This window comes from Lissotriton vulgaris, chromosome 3_1, assembly GCF_964263255.1.
Source record: "Lissotriton vulgaris chromosome 3_1, aLisVul1.2, whole genome shotgun sequence".
NCBI lineage: Eukaryota > Metazoa > Chordata > Amphibia > Caudata > Salamandridae > Lissotriton > Lissotriton vulgaris.
In genome coordinates, this window is record NC_141689.1 from 1,871,608,716 (window position 1) to 1,871,617,395 (window position 8,680).

The window sequence follows — 8,680 nt, forward strand, 5'->3', positions numbered from 1 at the left end:
GCATGACAGCAGTCTCAGATAATAGTCTTGCCAAACGTGTTTCGGGATTTCCATCTCCCTTCTTCGGTGGCTCGTGATAAAATGCAAAATAACTCGCTGTTTCTTAAAGTTTTTAGTTCAACGCCTGCCCCTGGGCGGGGGCGGGGCCGAAGCAACGGCCTTCTGGGCGTTGTAGTTTCAACTGTATTTCCCTAGTGGGTAAGCAAGTTTGTTCGTCTGTAATCATAAGTGTTTCCCCAGTGGGTTGAGATAGCAACCAGCTCCTTTGTCACGCAGCTTTATAGGTGCAACAAGATGTTTGTATGAGCGTTTACTGGAATGGCGCTCACACAGCTTCTCTCCTAGCGAAATACACCCGGTGGTGTTGCTGGTTCGTAATTGTATACATGGGTCCTCTTCGCGACCGGTGGAAGTGGACCGCATGGAAGCTTCATCTTGAAAACATTCAATTTATTTCAGCTTGCTCGTGACTCACAGCATGACAGCAGTCTCAGATAATAGTCTTGCCAAACGCGTTTCGGGATTTCCATCTCCCTTCTTCGGTGGCTCGTGATAAAATGCAAAAGAACTCGAAACTCCACTTCACTTTGGGATCTGGTAACTGTGTGATGTTTAGCGGCCATCCCGGTCGCGAAGAGGACCCACGTATACAATTACGAACCAGCAACACCACCGGGTGTATTACGCTAGGAGAGAAGCTGTGTGAGCGCCATTCCAGTAAACGCTCATACAAACATCTTGTTGCACCTATAAAGCTGCGTGACAAAGGAGCTGGTTGCTATCTCAACCCACTGGGGAAACACTTATGATTACAGACGAACGAAATTGCTTACCCACTAGGGAAATACAGTTGAAACTACAACGCCCAGAAGGCCGCTGCTTCGGCCCCGCCCCCGCCCAGGGGCAGGCGTTGAACTAAAAACTTTAAGAAACAGCGAGTTCTTTTGCATTTTATCACGAGCCACCGAAGAAGGGAGATGGAAATCCCGAAACGCGTTTGGCAAGACTATTATCTGAGACTGCTGTCATGCTGTGAGTCACGAGCAAGCTGCAATAAATTGAATGTTTTCAAGATGAAGCTTCCATGCGGTCCACTTCACTTTGGGATCTGGTAACTGTGTGATGTTTAGCGGCCATCCCGGTCGCGAAGAGGACCCATGTATACAATTACGAACCAGCAACACCACCGGGTGTATTACGCTAGGAGAGAAGCTGTGTGAGCGCCATTCCAGTAAACGCTCATACAAACATCTTGTTGCACCTATAAAGCTGCGTGACAAAGGAGCTGGTTGCTATCTCAACCCACTGGGGAAACACTTATGATTACAGACGAACAAACTTGCTTACCCACTAGGGAAATACAGTTGAAACTACAACGCCCAGAAGGCCGTTGCTTCGGCCCCGCCCCCGCCCAGGGGCAGGCGTTGAACTAAAAACTTTAAGAAACAGCGAGTTCTTTTGCATTTTATCGCGAGCCACCGAAGAAGGGAGATGGAAATCCCGAAACGCGTTTGGCAAGACTATTATCTGAGACTGCTGTCATGCTGTGAGTCACGAGCAAGCTGCAATAAATTGAATGTTTTCAAGATGAAGCTTCCATGCGAACCACTTCACTTTGGGATCTGGTAACTGTGTGATGTTTAGCGGCCATCCCGGTCGCGAAGAGGACCCACGTATACAATTACGAACCAGCAACACCACTGGGTGTATTACGCTAGGAGAGAAGCTGTGTGAGCGCCATTCCAGTAAACGCTCATACAAACATCTTGTTGCACCTATAAAGCTGCGTGACAAAGGAGCTGGTTGCTATCTCAACCCACTGGGGAAACACTTATGATTACAGACGAACGAACTTGCTTACCCACTAGGGAAATACAGTTGAAACTACAACGCCCAGAAGGCCGTTGCTTCGGCCCCGCCCCCGCCCAGGGGCAGGCGTTGAACTAAAAACTTTAAGAAACAGCGAGTTCTTTTGCATTTTATCACGAGCCACCGAAGAAGGGAGATGGAAATCCCGAAACGCGTTTGGCATGACTATTATCTGAGACTGCTGTCATGCTGTGAGTCACGAGCAAGCTGCAATAAATTGAATGTTTTCAAGATGAAGCTTCCATGCGGTCCACTTCACTTTGGGATCTGGTAACTGTGTGATATATGCATATATATGCATATGCATTTATATATATGTATGTGTATGTATATATATATATACATTCATATATAAACATATATAATCTGTATATCTATACAAATACAAAAATAAATGCATGCATACATATACATATATGCATACAGATGCATGTTAAAAAGCCAGCTCATAACAAACATAATGGCTTTAACACCTTAGCTGCTTCGCAAATATCCCTCCCCAGTGCTGCGCTGTCCATTGGAACTAGTGCTGAATGGACGTCCAATGGTCGTGCGCAGCACTGGGGAGGTAGCGCTCGTGACGACCGTTGGCCGTCAGCAGCGCTGAAGAGGTTAACTTAAACGAGGGCGAGATCTATTGCATTTTCAATGCTTGTTTACTTTGGTTCCATCAAGAAGGCATTCAGATGTGTCTCACATTTGCCATAAATTCTGAATGTTAGCACTCTAGTTGCTCATTAGATCACTGTAGTAAAGCTACTGCTCACCAGGGAAGTCTGCTGCTGGTATTCAAAGTGCATGTTTCAGTCTGCATGTCAGAATTTTTTTAATGAAATAGAAGAGGATTTGAGAAGTCACTCAAAATGATCCCTATTTTTTCTTTCTGAAGCACTAATCATACTTTCTATGGCAAAATGAACCCCCCTCATTTTGTTCCTTTTTAAATTAAATGTTTTCAGACTTACCACTTCATTCCAATCAAGATGGCTTCTGGTGTGCCATACTTTTGTCATAAGTAAGACTGTTAGCGCTCTAGTTGTTCTTTAGAACACTCTGGGACATTCTGTCATTGGGCTATACGTGGGCTACATCTGGTGATATTTGGGCTACATTTAGGCTCTTTTGTCTCTTGTGGCCATCTTGGGAGACTGTATGTCAGAATTTTTTTATGAAATTGAAGAGGATTTGAGAAGTCACTCAAAATGTGCCCTAATTTTTCTTTCTGCGGCACTAATCATACTTTCTATGGCAAAATATACCCCCTCATTTTGTTCCTTTTTAAATTAAATATTTTAAGAGTTACCACTTTATTCCAATCAAGATGGCTTTGAGATGTCATCAGTGATGTCATGAGTGATGTCACTGACCATGTCATGAGTGATGTAATATGTGACGTCATCAGCAGTGCATTGCACGCGCAAGTTATAGTGAGTCCAACTAACTATAACGTGGGAATTTCAATGGTTTTATGCGAGTAAAATTTCCACCATACTTTTGTCATAAGTAAGACTGTTAGCGTTCTAGTTGTTCTTTAGAACACTCTGGGACATTCTGTCATTGAGCTATAGTTGGGCTACATCTAGCTGATATTTGGGCTACATTTGGGCTCTTTTGTCTCTGGTGGCCATCTTGCGAGACTGCATATCAGAATGTGTTTAATGAAATATAAGAGGATTTGAGAAGTCACTCAAAATGTGCCCTAATTTTTCTTTCTTCAGCACTAATCATAATTTCTATGGCAAAATGAACCCCCTCATTTTGTTCCTTTGCAAATTAAATATTTTAAGTGTTAACACTTTATTCCAATCAAGATGACTTCAGGTGTGCCATACTTTTGTCATAAGTAAGACTGTTAGCGCTCTAGTTGTTCTTCAGAACACTCTGGGACATTCTGTCATTGGGCTATACTTGGGCTACATCTGGCTGATATTTGGGCTACATTTGTTTTTTTTGTCTCTGTTGGCCATCTTTGGGCTACATTGGGCTACATTGGGCTACATTTGGACTCTAACATATATATAGCCCAATATATATTTTTTCAAAGTTAATTTTGTTAAAAACCACTGGAGCACATATCTTGAGACATAGCAAAGGCACATCGGGCTACCAGTCCCTACAATTTTGCCAAGTTTGGTGGAAATCCATTCAGCCATTCGGGCTAAAAGTGAGGTCGACCGCCCTATGGAAATTAACATGGGGAAAACACGTTTTGGGACCCCCCTTTTATCTCGGCCTCCGCTTGACAAATCCCCCTGAAACTTTCAGCGTACCATGTTAAAAACCCAGTGAAACAGTAAAATAATAATTTAAAGTGCTTAGAGGTAGTGATGCATTGCTGGAGTGTGTCACAAAAGTGATGCAACTCCAGCAATGCATCCTTTCACATGGGGCCAGCCCCATGTGAAAGGGCCTGCGTCAGTCTTACGTCTGCTGTGAGGCAGGCGCACGATTTTGACGCAATGGTGTCCTAAAAGTGACGCAGTGAAATCTCATAGATTTCACTGCGTCACTTCTACGACCCTATCTTGCGTCAATACGCCCCCTTTGCATACATTACACCTGGCGCAGGTATAATGTGAAAGGGCTTGCGTCAGTCTTTTTTTACCCATCCACACCACCGTTCTTTTACTACATTTTCTTCACTTATCCACATTCCCCATGTTCACTCTACTTCTCCTCACTCTCGTTCCCCACACTCACCTTCTTTCAGTCCCCCTACTTCACTTCCCTTCCCCTCTCGTCCCTTTCTTTGCTTTCTCACTCATTTTCATTTCCTCTCCTCTCTCACTGCACTCCACTTCAGTTACTCATTTTTAATTTGATAAGAATATAGCTCTTTTTTGAGAACTGGAGGTAGTACTAAAAAGAACTGTTTTTTTCTTTTTTTTAATGTTTTATTCAGAACAAAAACAGGGAATGCAAAACTGCTCAACAGGAGCAAAAAAAAGGGGACAAATTAGGGCTGGGGAAGGCAGCGGTGTTCTTGCCTCTTGCGTGCAATGAGCTTGATGCTCTGCTCACCATAGCAAAGCAGTTCATTGCATTGCTTGCACTTTATAGTAATGTCACTAAAAACAGGTTGAATGTTCGGAATCATCTCCAATTCCGCTGCACGTCCTCTCCTGATGTTGTGGCTCCTCCTGTAGATGTAGAGGCACCATCCCTTGGGGGATTACGTGCCAGGTCTCGGCCACTCTCCCGGGCATAGTTCTGGAGGTGCCTGCGCTGGACGTGGTGAATCATTGTCGAATTGCCAAAACTGTACTTCCTTTTTGGGTCTCCTCGGGAAAGCACAGTTTGCCAGATTTTGCATTCTACTTTGGGAGCATTCACTTTTTTTAATCCTTCAGGTATTGAAAAAAAATTCCAAATAAAATGCTCCTTGATCTTGGGCTGAGGAGGCTCTTCCTCAATGAAGCCATCTGAGTCCTCACTACTGCTGGATGGTCTAGCTGCCATTCTTTCCACAAAATGGTAGGACAGAAAAAAACAGGTCTTGCTGTTTCCAAAGTGAAAGAAGAAATGAAGGAAATGGGTGGGGTTTTCATTAGTTGTAAAAAAAACGGATAACAACCAATGAAAAGAGTTATTTTAAGGTCACATGACCAGGGCTTTCATCATTTGGAAACCAAAACTGTCCTGAACCAATAAAAAGTGTTATTTTTAGGTCACATGACCCAACGCGCTTACGCTACATGCCCCGGGGCGTACAATATAGGATTCATTATAAAAAATATAGGATTCATTATAAAAAATATTACATTTCATAGGTTTGAGGCCCTATATATAGGAATTAGCATTTAAAAAACCTATGAAATTCACTGAAAAAAACAAAAGTTTCACACCAGTTATAGTTAGGAATTAGCATTTAAAAAACCAATTAAATTCACTGAAAAAACCATAGGTTTCACACCAGTTATAGTTAGCTGGAAATTTTACTGACACACATTCACTGGATGGTGTCATGAGTGATGTCATGAGTGATGTCACTGACCATGTCATGAGTGATGTAATATGTGACGTCATCAGCAGTGCATTGCAGGCGCGCAAGTTATAGTGAGTCCAACTAACTATAACGTGGGAATTTCAATGGTTTTATGTCAGTAAAATTTCCAGCTAACTATAACTGGTGTGAAACCTATGTTTTTTTCAGTGAATTTAATTGGTTTTGTAAATGCTAATTCCTAACAACTATAACTGGTGTGAAACCTCTGGTTTTTTCAGTGAATATATATATATTCTTTACCACACCAAACTTCCAATCAAAGAAGGCGCTGACTCCGTGAATCTCAATCCAAACGATTTATTACATGCTCAGTTACTGCTCAGACGCGTTTCGGCGGCTTGCTCCGCCTTGTTCACTAACATCTGCATGGTTAATTCATGGCATATATATACACATATACATGTAGTCATGGGTTCAATTAACAAACTGGTTACAACTGGCTGTTGCTATGGTTTCATGGTCACACCCCATGTTTTGACATAGACAAGTTCATGACTTGCACATTTGAGATTCATAGCAGCCTTTTTTCACTTGTTGTTGCCAACATACATTTTACAGGTAAATTATAAAAACATACATTGTGTACTCATAACATACCTTAATTTGTAAGTGTTGAATGTGTTAACATATTACATCGCATCACACGTTACCCATCTATCGCGTTTGGATACATTGTTCTGTCTATATATCACACCAAATTCCTTCCTCACGGGCAGAGCAGAGGCCACACAGGGGAACAGGGGAATAGCTGGGAAACACTTTATATTCAGCAAATGCATTTTGGCCTGACGGCCTTCCTCAGTGCCAGGCAGTATACAGGAGGTTTCTGCAGTCTTGAGCATTTAAAAGGCATACTCCGTGGTAATAGGACAGCACAGCAGCAACTCCGCCCCCACCAGGTTTTTCTGTTCACTTGCTCCAGTTTTTCAGTTAGGCAGTGAACTACATGTCCCAGCATGCTGTAGGCTTACCGGTGACTGATGCTGGGTGCTGAAATAATGCCAAAGTGAACTTTCTGCCTGTAAAATAAACAAAGTTGCTGTTAAAAACCAATGTCCTGCTGCCATGTAGAAAGAGTGTTTCCCTGGGTCCCCAGACCACGCCAACCTGCTTGCACCAGGATCCATCGAACGGGGGCAGGTATGGCAATGCATCCCGCCCAGTGTGAAGTGGAATCACTTCGCAACCGTCTTCAATCCCTCCGGTAAGTAGAGGTGGGCCCCAACTCCTTCAATACCTTGAACGTCACCACAAAGCTGCCAAGGCAGCAGCCAGAATAGTGGGAGCCAACTGGCAGCGTGGGGGCCTCTGTAACGCGTCACTGGCCGACGCGTAGAACATCACACCAAACTCCTTTCTCACGGGCAGAGCAGAGGCCACACAGGGGAATAGCTGGAAAACACTTTATTTTCGGCAAATGCATTTCGCCCTGACGGCCTTCCTCAGTGCCAGGCAGTATACAGGAGGTTTCTGCAGTCTTGAGCATTTAAAAGTCCTACTGCGTCGTAATAGGACAGCACAGCAGCAACTCCGCCCCCACCAGGTGTGTCTGTTCACTAGCTCCGGTTTTTCAGTTAGGCAGTGAACTACATGTCCCAGCATGCTGTAGGCTTACCGGTGACTAATGCTAGGTGCTGAAATAATGCCAAAGTGACCTTGCTGCCTGTAAAATTAACAAAGTTTCTGTTAAAAAACAATGTCCTGCTGCCATGAAGAACGAGTGTTTCCCTGGGTCCCGAGACCACGCCAACCTCCTTGCACCGGGATCTATCCAACGGGGGCAGGTATGGAAATGCAACCCGCCCAGTGCGTAGTGGAATCACTTTGCAACCGTCTTCAATCCCTCCGGTAAGTAGAGGTGGGCCCCAACTCCTTCAATACCTTGAACATCGTCACAAAGCTGCTGAGACAGTAGCCAGAATAGTGGGGGCCAACTTGCAGCGTGGGGGCCTCTGTAATGCGTCACTGGCCGACGCGTAAAACATCACACCAAACTCCTTCCTCATGGGCAGAGCAGATGCCACACAAGGGAAAAGCTGGGAAAAACTTTATTTTCGGCAAATGCATTTCGGCCTGACGGCCTTCCTCAGTGCCAGGCAGTATACAGGAGGTTTCTGCAGTCTTGAGCATTTAAAAGTCCTACTGTGTCGTAATAGGACAGCACAGCAGCAACTCCGCCCCCACCAGGTGTGTCTGTTCACTAGCTCCGGTTTTTCAGTTAGGCAGTGATCTACATGTCCCAGCATGCTGTAGGCTTACCGGTGACTGATGCTGGGTGCTGAAATAATGCCAAAGTGACCTTGCTGCCTGTAAAATGAACAAAGTTGCTTTTAAAAAACAATGTCCTACTGCCATGTAGAACAAGTGTTTCCCTGGGTCCCCAGACTACGCCAACCTCTTTGCACCGGGATCCATCCAACGGGGGCAGGTATGGCAATGCATCCCGCCCAGTGTGAAGAGGAAGCACTTCGCAACCGTCTTCAATCCCTCTGGTAAGTAGAGGTGGGACCCAACTCCTTCAATACCTTGAACGTCGCCACAAAGCTGCCGAGGCAGCAGCCAGAATAGTGGGGGCCAACTTGCAGCGTGAGGGCCTCTGTAACGCGTCACTGGCCGACGCGTAAAACATCACACCAAACTCCTTTCTCACGGGCAGAGCAGAGGCCACTCTTGATCCCCTTTGTCTACTTCACCTCAGTTTTTCTCATCCCTCTTGGCACGTCACTGCTCTTTTTCCATTTGACCTCCCACTATCTCTCCTCTTTTCTCACACAACCTAATCTCTAACTTTACCTGGCCTCTCTA